General features: G+C 40.9%; 1 long non-coding RNA gene across 1 annotated transcript; it reads left to right on the top strand.

Annotated features, from left to right (window-relative positions):
- The first annotated feature begins 5,751 nt into the window (after nt 1-5,751).
- On the top strand, nt 5,752-12,672 carry LOC141334186 (uncharacterized). Its single transcript, XR_012355503.1, has 5 exons — nt 5,752-6,015; nt 6,607-6,639; nt 6,914-6,991; nt 7,081-7,175; nt 12,277-12,672. It is a non-coding gene; the product is annotated as an uncharacterized lncRNA (long non-coding RNA).
- The last annotated feature ends 6,814 nt before the right edge of the window (nt 12,673-19,486 follow it).

Below are 19,486 nucleotides of genomic sequence, written 5' to 3'. Positions count from 1 at the left end.
AAAACACAGTCTAATACTAGATGGCTGCTCTGTAAATTCGTCGTCATCAGTTAGGAACCTAGGCGTCCTATTCGATAGCAATCTCTCCTTTGAAAGCCACATTTCTAGCATTTGCAAAACCGCATTGTTCCATCTTAAAAATATATCGAAATTCCGACCTATGCTATCAATGTCAAATGCTGAAACATTAATTCATGCGTTCATGACCTCAAGGGTAGATTATTGTAATGCTTTATTGGGTGGTTGTTCTGCACGCTTAATAAATAAACTCCAGCTGGTCCAAAATGCAGCAGCTAGAGTTCTTACTAGAACTAGAAAGTATGACCATATTAGCCCGGTTCTGTCAGCACTGCATTGGCTCCCTATAAAACATTGTATAGATTTTAAAATTTTGCTAATTACTTATAAAGCCCTCAATGGTTTAGCTCCTCAGTACTTGAGCGAGCTTTTATCGCATTATAGTCCCTCACGTCCGCTGCGTTCTCAAAATTCTGGCAATTTGATAATACCTAGAATATCAAAATCAACTGCCGGCGGCAGATCATTTTCTTATCTAGCGCCTAAACTCTGGAACAATCTACCTAACACTGTTCGGGAGGTAGACACACTCTGTCAGTTTAAATCTAGATTAAAGACACATCTCTTTAACCTGGCTTACATATAAAACATTAACACATTCCTATAATTCAAATCCGTTAAAGGATTGTTAGGCTGCATTAATTAGGTCAGCCGGAACCGAAAACACCTCCCATAACATCTGATGCACTCGTTGCATCGTAAAAAGAATGGCATCTACGCTAATATTAGTCTGTTTCATTCTTATTCCGAGGTCACCGTAGCCACCAGACCCAGCCTGTATCCGGATCAGATGGTCACTGCAGTCCCCCGGATCCAGTCCGTACCAGCTTACATCATGGATCACCACCTGGAGATGACTTCAATAGCCGTGGATGTCAACCAGATGAGCTCCAGAGACCGATCATCAATGAAGACCTCGCCAACCTAGACCGCCATCGGTGCTACACCACAGGAACCTGATGAGTTTCTCTACAATCGGACATTGGTACAAACTGCTGGTTTCGTCTGGCCAGAGGAGAACTGGTCCCCCGACTGAGCCTGGTTTCTCCCAAGGTTTTTTTCTCCATTTCTGTCACCTGTGGAGTTTTGGTTCCTTGCCGCTGTCGCCTCTGGCTTGCTTAGTTGGGGACATTTTCCAGCGATATCGTATACTATTTGAACTGAACTGACGATGATATCACTGAATTCATTGATGAACTGCCTTTAACTGAAAACTGATTATCTACAATAATGCGTTACTTACACACTATTGTTCTGTTTAAATACTGTGCAGTTGCTTTGACACAATCTGTATTGTTACGAGCGCTATATAAATAAAGGTGACTTGGCTATTAGACTGTGTTTTAGGTCATTACTTGTGGAGGTCTTAGGTCCAATAATTAACACCTCTGTTTTTTCAGGATTTAACAGTAAGAAGTTATTCGCCATCCAGTTTTTAATATCAGCTATGCATTCTGTTAGTTTATTGAATTGATATGTTTTGCCGGGCTGCGAAGAAATATAGAGCTGAGTATCATCAGCGTATCAATGAAAGCTAACACCATGTTTCCTGATGATATCTCCCAAGGGTAACATGTAAAGCGTAAAAAAGTACTGGCCCTAGTACTGAGCCTTGAGGTACTCCATACTGCACTTGCGATTTAAATGATACCTCTTCATTTATTGCCACAAACTGATGACGGTCTGATAAGTACGATTCGAACCAAGCCAGTGCACTACCATTAATGCCTACATAATTTTCAAGTCTATTTAAAAGAATGTTGTGGTCAATAGTATCAAACGCAGCACTAAGATCCAGTAGCACTAATAGGGAGATGCAACCACGATCGGTTGACAAGAGCAGGTCATTTGTAACTCTAATAAGAGCAGTCTCAGTACTATGATATGGTCTAAAACCTGACTGGAAATCCTCACAGATACCATTTTTCTCTAAGAAGGAGCATAATTGTGAGGATACTACCTTTTCTAGTATCTTTGACAGAAAAGGGAGATTCGAAATTGGTCTGTAGTTAATTAATTCAGTGGGGTCAAGTTGTGTTTTTTTTAATGAGTGGCTTAATAACAGCCAGTTTGAAGGTTTTGGGGACATATCCTAATGATAGTGACAAATTAATAATATTCAGAAGAGGATCTATGACTTCTGGAAGTACCTCCTTTAGTAGCTTAGATGGAATAGGGTCTAACATGCATGTTGTAGGTTTAGATGATTTAACAATTTTATACAATTCTTCCTCTCCTATAATAGAGAATGAGTGGAATTGTTCCTCAGAAGATCTACAACGCATTATCTGATGCGATACTGTAGCGGGCGGCTGCATGGTTACAATTTTATCTCTAATAGTGTCTATCTTGGAGGTAAAGTACTTCATAAAGTCATTACTGCTGTGCTGTTGGGAAATGTCTGCACCTGTTTCTGCTATATTTTTCGTTAATTTAACCACAGTATTGAACAAATACCTAGGGTTATGTTTGTTTTCTTCTGAGAGAGACGAAAAGTAATCCGATCTGGCAGTTTTTAATGCTTTTCTATAAGATAAGTTACATTCACGCCAAGCAGTACGAAAAACCTCTAGTTTTGTTTTCCTCCAGCTGCGTTCCATTTTTCGTGCTTTTCTCTTTAGGGCGCGAGTGTGATCGTTATACCACGGTGTTACACTGTTTTTCTTAATCTTTTTCAAGCGCACTGGAGCAACTGTATCTAAAGTGCTAGAAAAGAGAGATTCCATAGTTTCTATTACATCATCAAGTTTTTCTGAGCTATTCGATATGCTGAGGAATTCAGATAATTCAGGAAGATTACTTACAAAGCAGTCTTTTGTAGTAGAAGTGATGTTCTACCGTACTTGTAGCAAGGAGTTGAATTTACAGTTTTAGCTATCTGGAGTATACAAGAGACTAGATAATGATCTGAGATATCATCGCTTTGCTGCAGAATTTCAACACCATTAACATCAATTCCATGTGACAGTATTAAATCTAGAGTATGATTTCGGCAATGAGTAGGACCTGACACGTGTTGTCTAACCCCAATAGAGTTCAAAATATCTATAAATGCTGTTCCTAATGCATCTTTTTCATTATCAACATGGATGTTAAAATCACCCACTATTAAGACTTTATCTGCGGCCAACACCAACTCGGATAGAAAATCAGCAAATTCTTTAATAAAGTCTGTATGGTGCCCTGGTGGCCTGTAAACAGTAGCTAGTACAAACGTCACGGCGGATTTATCATTAGCACTTGTTTCTCTGGATAATGCTATATGAAGCACCATTACTTCAAACGAGTTATATTTGAAGCCCTTTCTCTGAGAGACATTGAGAATATTGCTATAAATAGTAGAAACACCTCCCCCTTTACCTTTTAGACGCGGTTCATGTTTATAACAGTAATCTTGGGGGGTGGACTCGTTTAAAATAATGTAATCGTCTGGTTTTAGCCAGGTTTCTGTCAAACAAAGCACATCTAGCTTATGATCAGTGATCATATCATTTACAAAAAGTGCTTTCGTAGAAAGGGACCTGATATTCAATAAGCCAAGCTTTATCAATTGTTTCTCTGTATTATATATATTTTTTATTTGTTGAACATCAATTAAATTGTTAGTCTTGATTTGATTCAGGCGTTTTTTTGTATTTTCTTGCTCGGGGAACAGACACAGTCTCTATAGTGTGATATCTAGGTGAAAGGGTCTCTATGTGCTGAGAATTAACTGACTTCTGTGACGTGAGGCGGCTAGCAGACGGTCGGTTTAGCCAGTCTGTCTGCTTCCTGACCTGGGCCCCAGTTAGTCAAGTGCAAACGCTAAGACTATGTGCCGGAGGGATGAAGACCATCTCTTTTCAACAGGTCAGGTCTGCCCCAGAAACTCGTCCAATTGTCTATGAAACCTATGTTATTTCGTGGGCACCACTTTGACATCCAGCCGTTTAATGATGACAATCTACTGTGTATCTCATCACCACGGTAAGCAGGGAGGGGACCAGAGCATATTACAGTGTCTGACATCATACTTGCAAGTTCACACACCTCTTTAACATTATTTTTAGTGATCTCTGACTGGCGAAGTCGAACATCATTAGTGCCGACGTAAATAACAATCTTACTGAATTTACGTTTAGCATTAGGCAGCACTTTTAAATTTGCCAAGATGTCAGGCGCTCTGGCTCCCGGTAAACACTGGGCTATGGTGGCTGGAGTCTCTATTTTCACATTCCGTACAATAGAATCGCCAATTAATATAGCACTTTCATCAGGTTTCACAGTGGGTGCTTCACTGAGTGGGGAGAACCTCTTTGATGTTCTGATCGGAACGGAAGAGCTGTGTTTTGACCCGCGACTATGCCGTCTCACAGTCACCCAGTTGCCCTGCTGCACGGGCGTTGTTACCAGAACCGAACAATGTACAGGGCTTTCTGAGCTAGTCGCATCCAAAACCGTATCTAAGGCCCTCACATTCTTACTATCTTCTATTAAAGTTTGGATGCGTGATTCTAGTTCTGAAATCTTCTCTGTCAGCCTGACTATATTCCTGCATTTATCACATGTATAAGGCTCACTGCTGACAGAGATAGATAAGCTATACATGTGGCAAGCAGTGCAGACAACAATTGTAGGAGAAGAAGCCATTACTCACCGTGATTGAGGAATGTTTCCAACTTACCACTGTTGTTGTTTGAATTCCTGAAAAAACGGAACGGAACTGGCTAAAGGAGTACTAACGATATTAAACACGAGAGAAACAAATGTGAATGGAACGCAGATGACAAGCTAACCGGCTAACGCAATGCTAGAGATAGTAAACAAGAGTTAAAAGAGTGAATAGAGTGCGAGTGGCAAGTTAACTGGCTAATGGAATGCTAACGTGCTGCACTCGTGATTATAGAATAAGGCAAATGATCAAATTAGTCAGATTAGTTTGATGGATAAGATCAGAAATTAAGTTAAGCTATATCTATCAATTTAAAACGGCAGAATTAACAATAAGATAGAGAATCCAACAGAAAAACGAAGCTGCAGGGAGCAACAAACACAGACCACTCTGCAGCAAGGCAAACAGGAAGCAGTATTTTGTTTAAGAAACAAAAAGCTTACGTTTAACGAACAAAAATGCTCCAAACTTTTTTTTTCTAAATTAACTTAATAAAAAAGAAACAAAATTATAAATATTTTGCCGTTACATACAGAATGAATTACCGATTATGGCGCCAGATATTGAAACAACAGACATAAATACTGTCCAAATAGCCCTCTTTGTGCAGGGTTTGGCTACAGAATGTTGTTCCTTGCGCCACCTGGTGGATATTATATGAAGCGCAACAACGTTTTAAAAAAATCTGAAAAAGCCCCTGCAGTAGGACGCGTGGCCACGCGTGCCGAATTGCAGGCTGCCGCGTGAAAATAGACGCATTTTTAATGGCCAGATCTGTACTCATCCTCCTCTTCCACCACCTTGTATCCGCACTCTTCTGTACCTCTCAGATTGATGGATGCACCTGTGCCATCTGTGCACTTTGAACTGGCTTGTATTTTGTATATTTAAATATTTAGAAACAAGTGTGAAGATTTTTGAATTATTTTGTGCAAACAATGACAGTCGTGTTGCAGTTGTGCTTAACTTTTGCTTTCTTGTGCACTGTAAACCCGAACAGTACTACTAACTTATAAAAGATGAGAACACCATAATAAAAATCAGTTACAAAGTTTATTGAACTTAAAACTATAGCATTTTTTGAACAAATTACTTAATTTTAATTTTGCTTTGCTCATCTTTTTTGAGTAGACATTGCTACTGAAGTGATATTTTATAAGTATACGAGTGACGTTCAATGACGTCATTTACGTCAGGACGTACGCGATCGTTCTGACTGACGCTACCAGAAAACATAATCAAGATGGCGGACACTCGTGCGAGTCTGGACGCATGTGGGGAGATTTGTAAGTAAATGTTTTTTAATCTGCTTTTTATTTTATCATAAGAACTACACGTATATCTTTTAAACGTGTTTCATGTTTGGCTTTGTTGTCTTTTTACTGGTAACGTGGAAAGCTCGACAAGCGTCTCTGCGGTGCTCTGCTTCACGCACATTTTTTAACCATTAATCACACTGCCTTATTTGATTTATATGTAACGTTAATATTGTAATCAGTTAGTCAGCGGAACCCAGTCAGCAACATAGTTTTGGCCCAGATAAAGTCCATATGTGGCTTGAGTGAAATCAATGCGGGCGGCCAAATGTGAGCCGGATCTGGGCCAACGCTGCTTGCTATCTGGGAATTCATATTTTTTAAATTCTGTTTAGCGATCTGTTCTGGAATATGCAAATTTATGCTTGCCTTAATGCCTTCAGCTGTTAATGAACTTGCGGCTAGCTGTAAATTTTATCCACTGCATTAAGGCTAATGTTAGCAAAGTTAGCAATATATTGGAAATAACAGTTAATAATAAGAGTTATGAAAACTAGGTAATAGGTATGGTAGAGACACTGGGAAGCTCGTATTAACATTTACATATTTTTTGCCTTGTAGGCTAAAGAAGTGGGTTCAGAGTCTGTGAACTTGGTAAGTATTCTTCTTTCGTTTACTTTGGATATTTTTTAGCAGCTTCACACGTAAAAACCTGCATTGAATATGTATCTAATTTTGTACAGATCAAGTTAGCAACTGAGTGAAGTAGAATAACATGTTTTCAGAGTTTACAAAGCAATGTAACGTTACAAATTGTACAAAACAATGACTGAAACGTGCATTGGCTTTGGCCTTGTTGCATTTGCCAGACCTAATCTATTATAATCATGAAAACTAAAATGCTGTTATTCTTTGTTTTCATGTATAGATGTACAGGCAAAAAGTGTCACATACTGGCAAAGTCTCGGAGATGCTGTGTGACATCCTCAGGATTTATGATCGTGGGGTGAGTTAAAGTCAAAGACTACAACTCTAGTATTGAACCCAGAATAACTTTGCTTGCTTGTTCATTGTTATTTTTGCTTTTCTTTCAAGGATGTGCATGATATCAACATAAAGTGCACTGTAGCTCTTCGTGCCCTAGCAGTACACTTATGTGAAGATGGCCCACAGTTTTTAAGACATGGAATGTAAGTATTCAGTGTCTTTGCTTCATTAACAAATTACATTTTACATTTACATTTACATTTATTCATTTAGCCGACGCTTTTATCCAAAGCGACTTACAATTGGGAATACAACAAGTGATTCATCCTAAGGAGGCAGATCAACATAGGAAGTGTTCAAAAATACCATATATCAGGCGTTGTTAGAAGAGTGCAGGCTAGAAGGAGAAGATCAAGAAAGAGAGGAAAAACAGGCTAGAAGGGAGGATTTTTTTTTTTTTTTTTTTTTTTTATTGAGTCAGATAGTGTCGAAAAAGATGGGTTTTCAGCAGTCGTTTGAAAGCTGTTAAGGAGTCTGCATTCCGGATAGGGGTGGGAAGATCATTCCACCAGGCAGGAACGTTGAACGAGAATGTTCTGGACAGTGATTTAATACCTCTCTGTGGTGGTACAATGAGGCGTCTTTCACTAGAGGATCTCAGTCTTCTGGAAGGAGTGTAGATGTGTAGTAGTGAATGGAGGTAGGCAGGTGATGATCCGGTGGCTGTCCTATAGGCCAGCATCAGTGTCTTGAATTTGATGCGTGCTGTAACCGGTAGCCAGTGCAGGGATATGAAGAGAGGTGTAACATGGGCCTTTTTGGGCTCGTTGAAGACCAGTCGTGCTGCTGCATTCTGAATCATTTGTAGAGGCTTGATTGTACATGCTGGAAGACCAGCTAAAAGAGCATTGCAGTAGTCCAGCCTGGAAATGACCAGGGCCTGGACGAGGAGTTGTGTAGCATGCTCTGTTAGGAAGGGCCTGATCTTTCTGATGTTGTACAATGCAAACCTGCAAGATCGAGCGGTCTTAGCTATGTGGTCTTTAAAAGTCAGTTGGTTGTCAAAGATAACACCCAGATTTCTGGCTGAAGTTGATGGGGTAATTGTTGATGAACCTAACTGGATGGAGAAGTCATGCTGTAGAGATGGAGTGGTAGGAAAGATAAGGAGTTCCGTCTTTGCTAGATTGAGCTGTAGATGGTGTTCCTTCATCCATGCAGAGATATCCGCTAGGCAACCTGAGATCCGTGCAGCTACCGATGGATCGTCTGGTTTGAAAGAAAGATAGAGCTGTGTGTCATCAGCATAGCAATGGTAGGAGAAGCCATGTGCCTGTATGATGGGGCCCAGAGATGTAGTGTATATGGAGAAGAGGAGAGGTCCAAGAACTGAACCCTGAGGAACCCCAGTGACCAGTTGATGAGTTTTGGATACCTCGCCTCCCCAGGCCACTCTGAAAGACCTACCAGAGAGGTAGGATTTGAACCAGCGAAGTGAAGTCCCTGTAATACCCAGCATTGAGAGGGTGGACAGGAGGATCTGGTGATTCACAGTGTCAAAAGCTGCAGATAGGTCCAGCAAGATGAGTACCGATGATTTGGACTCAGCTTTTGCCGTCCGCAAGGCTTCAGTGACAGACAGTAGCGCAGTCTCAGTTGAATGGCCGCTTCTGAACCCTGATTGGTTAGAGTCCAGTAGATTGTTCTGTGAGAGGAATAAGGATAGCTGGTTGAAAACAGCCCGTTCCAGTGTTTTTGCTATGAATGGAAGGAGGGAGACAGGTCTGTAGTTGTCTATGAGTGAGGAGTTAAGTGTAGGTTTTTTGAGCAGTGGGGTTACCCGGGCCTGCTTAAATGTAGTGGGAAAAGTGCCTGTGAGAAGAGATGTGTTGATGATGTGTGTGAGCGCCGGTAGGATTGTAGGGGAGATTGCTTGGAGAAGGTGTGAGGGGATAGGATCTAAAGGACATGTCGTCGGATGGCTGGAGAGGAAAAGTTTGGTTACTTCTGCCTCCGAGCAAGGACAGAAGGAGAAGTGGGGGGTTCCAGCCGTGATTGTGGTCAATTTTAGTTCCTGTATGTGTGGAGCTGAGAACTTATTATTGATCGATGTAGTTTTGTCTGTAAAAAATGTGGCAAAATCATCAGCTGTTATAGAAGTTGTGGGAGGTGGTGGAGGGGGACAAAGCAGTGTATTAAATGTTTTGAAAAGGTTGCGTGCGTCCGGGGAATTGTTGATCCTGTTGTGGAAGTATGAAGATTTGGCTGTATGTACTTGGGTAGCGAAAGATGAGAGCATAGACCGATACATACTGAGGTCGGATGGATCCTTAGATTTGTGCCATTTTCTCTCAGCTGCCCTAAGTTTGGAACGATGCTCACGAAGAACATCGGATAACCAAGGGGTTGTCGGAGCAGATCGTGCTGGCCTGGAGGAGAGAGGGCATATAGCATCTAGACAGGAGGTAATAGTGGAGCATAAGGTGTCAGTTGCTGCATTAGTGTCCAGGGATGAGAAGTGAGTAGGAGAGGGAAGGGAGGAGGATACTAAAGAAGAAAGATGGGAGTGTGAGAGAGAGCGTAGGTTTCTTCTAAAAGTAACAGGTAGAGGGGTTGGGAGTGCACAAGTAGCAAGATGTAGGTCAAATGTAATGAAGAAGTGGTCAGAGATGTGTAGGGGTTTGACCACAATATTGTCTGAAATACAATTTCGCATGTAAATGAGATCAAGTTGGTTGCCAGATTTATGAGTGCATGTAGTGATAACACGTTGTAGATCAAATGAAGCTAGAAGTGAATTGAAGTCAGCAGCATAGGGTTTGTCAAGGTGAATGTTGAGGTCCCCAAAGACTAGAAGTGGGCTGCCATCCTCTGGAAACGAGGACAGCAGCCCATCCAGCTCTTCTAAGAAGATGCCAAGTTGAGTAGGAGGGCGGTAGATTACCACAATGTGGAGTTCGATAGGAGATGTTACAGTGACTGTATGAGATTCAAATGAACTATAATTGCATAGAGGAGAATGGGTTGAGTATTTCCAGTTGTTAGAAATAAGAAGTCCCGTCCCCCCACCCCTTCCAGTCTGACGAGGGGTGTGAGAGAAGGAAAAGTTATTAGAAAGAGCAGCTGGGGTTGCAGAGTCTTCTGGACGAATCCAGGTCTCAGTCAAGCCTAGAATGCTCAAACCAGATTGCACAGAAAATGCTGAAATGAAGTCAGATTTGTTGACAGCTGATTGACAGTTCCAGAGTCCAACCGTGAAAGAGAAAGGTTCAGTGGAAGAAGTGTCGATAGGACGCAGGTTAGAAATATTGCGTCGACGTGTGCGTGTGATATTAGAGCGGTGTGAAGAGACCACCGGAATGAGTTGGAAACACATGATAGAGGAGGACAGAAAGAAGAGTGAAATAAAGGAGAGGAGTACTTAAGTGCGTTGTCGGTGTCGTTGGTCGGAGAAGTCGCGCAGGAAAAGTCGCAGTCTTTACTCTCGTCGGTCTTCACGCGAGGAGGCTGAACGCTTCCGCTGACGCTTCAGCGTCAGCTGTTCTGACGCAGTTAAATAGACAACCAAACAGTGCTTCAATGATAAAAGCTAGGGACGCCTCCTAGGCTCAGTGAGCCGCGAATGTCTCGCCCGCACGCAAAATGGCTCAATCGAAACTCAAAAAGCAACAGCTTCGCACTTGTAATAGCTCCAGAAGGGAACGATATGACAAAAACAAAAGCTTCCCTTGGCCGTACGCTCAGTTATCAATTTTAATGATTGCAATAAAAACTAGAATTTAAAGCAAAAACAATCGCAGGACAAATAACAGAAGAATACTCCTTTTCTAACAGTGAATAGATGTAAATAAAACAAACGAATAATTAAATAGAACAACAGAGTACTTTAAGAAGCAGCTCAAAATTAATATTAACGAATAAGTGAATAGAAACTACAGAGTGCGTTTTAGAAGCAGCTCAAATTTAATATTAACCAATAAGTAAATAGAAACTACAGAGTGCGTTTTAGAAGCAGCTCAAATTTAATATTAACCAATAAGTAAATAGAAACTACAGAGTGCGTTTTAGAAGCAGCTCAAAATTAATATTAACCAATAAGTAAATAGAAACTACAGAGTGCGTTTTAGAAGCAGCTCAAATTTAATATTAACCAATAAGTAAATAGAAACTACAGAGTGCGTTTTAGAAGCAGCTCAAATCGTTTTAGAAGCAGCTCAAATTTAATATTAACCAATAAGTAAATAGAAACTACAGAGTGCGTTTTAGAAGCAGCTCAAATTTAATATTAACCAATAAGTAAATAGAAACTACAGAGTGCGTTTTAGAAGCAGCTCAAATTTAATATTAACGAATAAGTGAATAGAAACTACAGAGTGCTTAAGAGAACAGCGGCTTAAAATTAATACTTAGGAATAAGTAATTAAACAGAAATGACAAAGTGCTTTTAGCAGCAACTCTAAGTAACGACCGCCTAGTGAAATAGTATTAAAGTAGACACTTACGCGCCGTCGTTCTTTCTCGTCTGAGGACTGAACTCACAAATTACCATAACAATATACAGTACAGACCAAAAGTTTGGACACACCTTCTCATTCAAAGACTTTTCTTTATTTTCATGACTAAGAAATTTGTAGATACACACTGAAGGCATCATAACTATGAATTAACACATGTGGAATTATATAGTACATAACAAAAAAGTGTGAAACAACTGAAAATATGTCGTATTCTAGGTTCTTCAAAGTAGCCACCTTTTGCTTTTATTACTGCTTTGCACACTCTTGGCATTCTCTTGATGAGCTTCAAGAGGTAGTCTCATACATAAAGTATTATTCAATGTTTTTGACCTAATGGTAATTATAATTCGCATTCGGAAATCGACACTTCTTGACTGGCAAGACGGCTGCGAGAGGAAACTCAAACACTGAAAGTGAGTTGTTCAAAACCTTTCTTTTTAGTAAACTCTGTGTACACAAACAATGTTCTCAATGCTTGAGTTCATGTGGAGAGATCCAGGCCATACTTCCAGCAAAGTTTCATCAAAATAAAGAAAACTCTTTGAATGAGAAGGTGTGTCCAAACTTTTGGTCTGTACTGTATATTCAACTTTATTTCATTCTACATTTACAAATTCTCTATGTATGTTCTTGTCTAGTTATTAAATTTGGGCCAATTCAGTGTAAACTGAAAAGGCCTGCCTTGTTAAGTATGATACTATATTAAAGTAATAATTAACCAAAAATTTCTGATGATGTAATTCATTACTAGACATGTTTACAGTTGGACCATTTTTGTGCATTCCAGGTGGAGGAGTCGGATGAGCCAGACATCACTGGTACCCCTCTTGCCCTTGTGATGGACACTGAGAACACTGGTCCTGTCTGTCGTGGTGGAAGATGAGTTTGTGCTGAGTGACATCCCCAAGTTTCCTGATGCCCTTGTGTTACTTTTTGTAGAAAATTTATTTTAAAGCATTTTTTTAAAGTATGTTGTCTTCTACACTAAAGGAAGGAACTTTATTTATTTTATTTATTTTCATTTGCCATGTTGCAAAATAATGGCCATGGTTGTAAAAAAATTGTAATCAATGTTTTAACAGTTTCTAATTTGATTTATTGTTACATGTTTACAGAGATTTACATAAACAGTTGTACAAAATAGACAAAGAATGTAATAGTAAATAAAAACCCTTTATTATATGTCAACAGTTCTGTGTGTGCTGCTTTTTAGTATTTTGAACTAAAATATTTATCAGGCTATGAGTTATTCAGAAGTGTATTTCTTGAATAAAATATTTTATTTAAGTGGTATTTAAATAAAAACAATAAGTATTGAAAACATATAAACTTTACACAAGCTACACTTAAGTTTTAAGTACACAGTACTTAAAATTTAAAAAAAAAGGAAAGAAAAATATTTAAGTTTAGTGTAATTGTAATTTTTAAGTATGTTTACTTAAATAATCTTAGGTAATCAGTTTCCACAAAAGTTTTGAGTACTCTGAACTTATCGGGTTTTACAGTGTGTTTAGGGGTTTGTATCACAAGTTCATTACATAGCATAGTCTTAATAAGTGAAAATATGCTTAGAGTTTTGCAAAAAGAGTGCATGAGATTTGCAAACAGTGTCTAAACTGCCTGAACTAGTTTAAGGTTTTGCAGAAAGAGTGATTTATTTGACAAATTGGTTTAGGCTATTTAGAATTTGGTTCAGAGAATGGGGTTCCCTTCTGGGAACTCAACACTGCGTCATACAACGCTATGGGGAATGCCATTGACGAACCCGACTCTGAATCAGTCTTCAACCAATAGGATGACGGGAGTGACGTCACCGACATGGTGACGTAATGCGACCAGGAAGTATATAAGCACGTGCGTTTCAAACCGGCTTCAGCTTTTGTCATTCAGCGAAGCGCTCTGTGTCTGTCTGTCTGTTTCATTCCAAAGTTTTTTATTTGAGTGGATATGTTACCAACCTAGAAAGGGGGAAAGTAATTCAAGCGGTTTAGCAGCTTCACAGACAGCGTGTCCCTCCCTGCCAGCAGAGTAAGCTTTCTCTTGGTGGGGATACACGCAGTCTGTGTGTGGCTGTGTGGGTGCGGAGCACGCTCAGTCAGCTCTTGAGGGGGCTGGCTGTTTGCGGTGTGAAAGCGCGCTTTCCACTGCACGTACTCCGTTCTTGGAAGACTCTCTTTGAGGAGAGAGTTTTCACTAGCGTTCTTCGCGGGTCTGGCCCCGCTTCCGCAAAAAAAAAAAAAAAAAAAAAGGTGGAGCGGCAGCTGTTAGAGGGATGCAGACGGGTATTCCCCTATCTCCTCCCCCGCATAGCAGATCGGATGATCTCCTACTGGATGAGGAAGCCCGCGCTGCGGTTCTTCCTACCAGAAAGAGGTCTCAATGTTTCTCCTGTCTTCCTCCGAGGAGGTTGATTTGGAGAACGTTGTCAAAAGTATTCAACCGCCCCCTGATTGCCTCAATGTTGGGAGCTTTGGAAGTACTGAATAAAGCGGTAGCCAATTCAAATAATAAAGTAATTATTTTTTGGCCACTGCTTTAGAGACGAGCCGCAGGAAAGCAAACTATTTGTTTTCTTCGGACTAAGTCTGCACTTCCAAAACTGAGCCTTTTATTTTTTTCCCAATCTACACAGTTAAAAAGAAAAACACTGTTTAGATCGGAAAAATCCAGGTTTAACCCGCTCTTCACCCCCACTTTTTGGAATAGTTTACTATGTAATATTGGGGGTTGAATGAGCACGGGTATGAGATGGTGCCGGGGGTCGAACAGACGCTTATGAGCTATGTGTCACCCAGTCTGGCATCATCACTGGAAGCTCCGTCTTTGCTTTCCAGGCCACATGTATATAATGCAAGCCTGATGCACAAATGTACACGTGCCGGATGCTGTACGGGAGCAGTAACCGGCCGTGTATCAGCTCCTTACATAAGAGGCTCTTAAAGGAGCGTTGCAGTTCGTTTCCTCCGGTAATACCTAGAGGACGGGGTTAGCAACACTCCTGACCGGGGGCTTCAAAAATAAAGCCCGATCTGAGGGTCGTGCTTCAGTCTGAGAGGTCCTCGGCTAAAACACGGAGATCTGTCAGCCAACCCTGCCAGTGTTACAGGGCGCGGCAATCTCCCGCGAACATTATTCCCTAGTTGTTCCGCCCGGAAACGTAGCGGAGCTAGAGAGTTTGCCACCCCCATGGGGGTCCTCAGAGGAATTAATTCAGATGCTTCCTGCCAGTGAGCTCCCAGCCAACATGTCCATGTGGGCCCCATGTGGGTTTTTGATGGGCTGCCACTTGGGGCCTGGATGGGCAACCCAGATGGGACCCGTACATTTTTGTCCATAGGCTCCACTTTGGCCCTATGTGTGTTAGCCCATATGGGCCCATGATGGGTCCATAGTGGGCTGTAAGTGGGGCCCATGAAGATTTTCATTATATGGGCCCACATGGGTCACAAATGGGTTCTATTAATTGGGGCCAAGGTGGGCCACATATAGAACCCTTACGGGGCCCAAATGGGTAAACACAGTGAACCCACAAATAGCCCATATTTGGGGCTCATGTGGGCCCATTTATATTTATCTATTGATTCCTGTAGATTAATTCAGTATGCTATGATGCAAAATAAAATTTCAAACTTTCTCAACTTTGTCAAGTTAGAATATTTTAGTAAAGCTGTACCTGACCATATATATTTACTTGACAAAATATTTCAATTGTAAAGAAAAACACTTCCAACTCATAAATTGCAAATCATCTTTTTATTTATTATACAAAGACATTTTTAAAATAAAAAGATAAGAGGGGGGAAAAACATTCAGTGGATGAGGGTCACTCCTGGGTTTGGCCCCACCCCTCAGCTTCATACCTAAAGAAAAAAAGACACAGAAAAGCCAATAACTTTAAAATGCTAATAAAACATTAAAAGAAACATTAAAAATCATCTATGTACTAAACAGTCGGGAATTTGTGTCCAAATAACAAAACTGTCACTTAAAGGAATATCTGCTACCAAAGGGAATATGAACTAGTTAAAGGGGTGCTGTTCAGTTGTTAGAGGAAAGTTATTAAACAGTTACTTTCTTTCATATCCCTTCGGTCAAATTTTGCACTTTCCAAATTTTGACATGCATGGCAGCTTTTAAATAATCAATTCTAGCAAGTAATCACTGTACCACCGAATAAGAATTATAGAAAAAATTTGGTAACACTTTACAATAAGGTTCATTAGTTAACATTAGTTAACATGAACTAAGAATAAACAACACTTCTACATAATTTATACATCTTAGTTAATGTTAATTTCAGCATTTATTAATACATTATTAAAATTCAAAGTTGTGTTTGTTTACATTAGTTAATGCACTGTGAACTAACATGAAGTAACAATGAATTATTCTATTTTTATTAACTAATGTTAACAAAGATAAATAAATTCTGTAATAAATACATTGTTCATTGTTTGTTCATGGTAGTAAATACATTAAATAATGTTAACAAATGACACCTTAACTGACATAATATTCAATCTAATGTAACCTCTTATAAGCTTTTCTTTGTGCACTGCATATGCAACTCCTTTAAAGAATAGCCTAATAAACAAATTAGACCTGTCAAATGTCATATTAATGATTTACTCAAACAGCCACTAAAGACAAATAAAATGTGTTATTTTATCAACTATCAATAATAAATCTATCATACTTCATGCATATCATGCTGTAATGCAAAGCTCACTTTTTTAAACAGCTATGTAAGCTAAATAAAATTATCTTCATGTTTGTGTAAATAAAATCTTGGCATATAAAATTTTTTTTTTCCAGTAATTCCTTACTGGCTTTGGCAACACAGCAACTTTATTATATTTATAAAGTCATTTCAAGCATCAAGCTCAATAACTCACCGGTCCTTGCTTCCTTTCGAGTTAACTTGCAAAAGACCGAAAAAAAACGATTCAATCATTTGTTAATTGATATTTTTACCTTGTTAACATAAAATTAGCCCCTAGAAGACAGTATATTAAGAAGTAGCTAAGCAGTTAACGTTAGCAGTAATTAGAAATTTGTGTACATTTAAAATAAATGACGACTGAATAGATAGGTATTCGCTTTGTCTCTTCTATCTGTGGATTAACTGAAAATGGCTATTCCCTTTTTCTCTTTATCACTTCCTCGACTGTTACGAGGGAATTACTTATGATGAAATGGTGAAAAAGCAACATCTAAATTGTTGTAGAGTACTTATTTAGGCTGGTTAGTAAAAGTTTGCAATCACTATGGTACATACGGTTAGAATGCAAGGACTCAGATGTTTCTTCTTTGACATGTATTGTCCATTGAAGATGCAAGTATAAGAGGGTGAATGTGTGGTTCTGAAAGATATACATATAAGAATAGTAAATAACAATACGCAAATTATTACATTAAAGATTCACAACCATATTAACAGTTACAAGGGCATTGAAATACTACTAGAATTAACTGTAGTCACTGTATAATTACAATAATCATCATTATATAAAGCCTTGCTCCGAGCGGGGCTCTAACCCGCGCTCGTACCGTCATTAGCGTCGTTCCGGCTGTTTATGCAAACATGACGCTGCAATTTTAGAACGTGATTCTGACGGCATTTATTATCCGTGCTTGTGAAAATAAACATATAATCCACATACCGCATCTAATAAACATGTAAACAGTTGTCTAAAACACTCAATCATATTAACTCACACAGGAAGAAAAATGGCGATTACTGGAATCGCGATTGTGATATGCAAACATACAGTGCTGCCGTTAACCTGCTTTCCGTGACTATCTTCAGCAGCAACAATATACAGTATATTAACAATAAAGATTAGAACATTCAAACTTACTTTTAGCTGCACGCACAAACTGTAAATAAACTTTGTGGAGAACAATCATTTAGCTCTGCACTGAACTCTGCTGCCATGCACTTCTTTTTCGGTCTAGCGGAACTACTCACAGGTGACGCTTAAGCTGTACTGATTGGTGGTTCGAGCTGTCAATTAAAATCCACCAAATAACTTTTACTGTCTGTTATTAGATATCATCCTTCAAAACATTAATCTCGTTTATGTCACGACCACACACACAGGGAGAAGGTGAGTATCTTTCAAGGTATTTATTAACAAACGTGCACAGTTCAACACACGTGCAAACGGGTGAATAAAGGTCTGTGGTCAAATCTTCAAACACAACACAACAGGTGAGTTCAAGTTCATAAGTAGTATAGCGTTAGCAACAGTCACTTCCCTTTAACACGATTAACGTGTTTCATAGGAGATCATCGGGGAAATCCACGAGGAGCATTTGATGTGTTTCACAGGAGAACATCAGAGCAATCCACGAGGAGCACAGGAGAACATTGGAATTATCCACGAGGAGCACAGGAGAGACAACAGGAGGGGGAGAAGATCCACAGAGAAACATCCATGCAACTTCGATACCAGCCGGTGAGTGAGTGACAGAGGCAAGCATATAAAGGGTGTGGTGATTGCTGGTGCAGGTGACGGTGATTAGAATTCTGGTGATGGTTCACGGGTGTGCTGTGGTGGTGATTGGCTGGTTGGTGGAGGATCGTGGTGATTGGGGCTGAGGGAACGTGCAGAGGGTGTGACATCACCCCCTCCTCCACGGGTGACTCCTGGCACCCAAGAACGGCGACGGGGACGACCACGACCTCTGGGAGCTGGGCGTTCGGGATGTTGGCGGTGGAATTCCTCGAGGAGAGTCGGGTCCAGGATGTCGTCACGGGGTATCCACGATCTCTCCTCGGGTCCGAACCCCTCCCAGTCCACTAGGTACTGGAGCTGGCCGTTCCGCCGCCGGGAGTCTAGGATTTCTTGGACTTGGTAGATGTTGTCTCCAAGGATCTCTGGTGGGTCGGGAGGAGGAGGTGACTCCGATTCTGTGGAGGAAGGGAATAGGGGTTCAGTGTGGCGTTTGAGTAGGGAAACGTGAAACGAGGGAGCGATTCTGTAATGTGGAGGTAGGTTTAGACGGTAGGTGACAGGGTTGATTTGTGAGTGAACGGTGAAGGGCCCTATGTAGCGGGGACTCAGCTTCCTACTGGGCAGCCGGAGGCGTATGTCTCGAGTGGACAGCCATACCTGGTCCCCGGGGAGGTAAACTGGGTTGGGTGACCTACGACGGTTGGCGTGTTCCGTATGCCTCCGTACTGCCCGCTGGAGATGGACGTGCGCTGAGTCCCACACCCTCTCGCTCTCTCGGAACCAGTGATCTACCGCGGGCACCTCGGAGGACTCTCCAGTCCATGGAAACAGAGCTGGTTGATAACCTAGAATACATTGGAATGGGGTTAGACCAGTAGAGGTTTGACGGAGGGAATTTTGCGCATACTCAGCCCACGGTAGATACTGGCTCCAGGTGTTTTGATGTTAGGAACAGTACGTCCGAAGGTAGCGGGAGATTTCCTGTATTTTCCGTTCGGTCTGCCCGTTAGTTTGAGGGTGATATCCGGATGACAGGCTGACTGTGGTACCCAGGAGTTTGAAGAAGGCCCGCCAGACCCTGGAAATGAATTGAGGTCCTCGATCGGACACGATGTCTTCTGGAAGTCCGAAGTTCCGGAATACATTGTGGAACAGTGCCTCTGCGGTTTCTAGTGCTGTGGGGAGACCTTTGAGAGGTATTAATTTGCAAGCTTTTGAGAATCGGTCGACTACCACTAAAATTGTGGTGTAACCCTGAGAGGGAGGCAGGTCTGTGGCGAAGTCTATGCCCAAGTGTGTCCAGGGTCGGCGGGGAATAGGTAACGGTTGTAATTTACCTTCGGGTAAGCGGCGTGGGGTTGTGTTGACGGCGCAGACCGAACATCCTTGGACGTACCGTTCCACTTCCCTGCTCATGTTGGGCCACCAATATTTCTGCTGGAGGAGCGAGAGGGTTCGCCTGCTGCCAGGATGTCCTGAGCCGGGGGACGTGTGCGTACTATCCAGCAGAAGGGGTCTGAGACGGCTTGGGACATA

This window comes from Garra rufa, chromosome 4 (assembly GCF_049309525.1).
Source record: "Garra rufa chromosome 4, GarRuf1.0, whole genome shotgun sequence".
In the NCBI taxonomy this organism is placed as follows: domain Eukaryota; kingdom Metazoa; phylum Chordata; class Actinopteri; order Cypriniformes; family Cyprinidae; genus Garra; species Garra rufa.
Note: the sequence above shows the minus strand (reverse complement) of the source record. Positions and strands in the feature narration are given on the sequence as shown.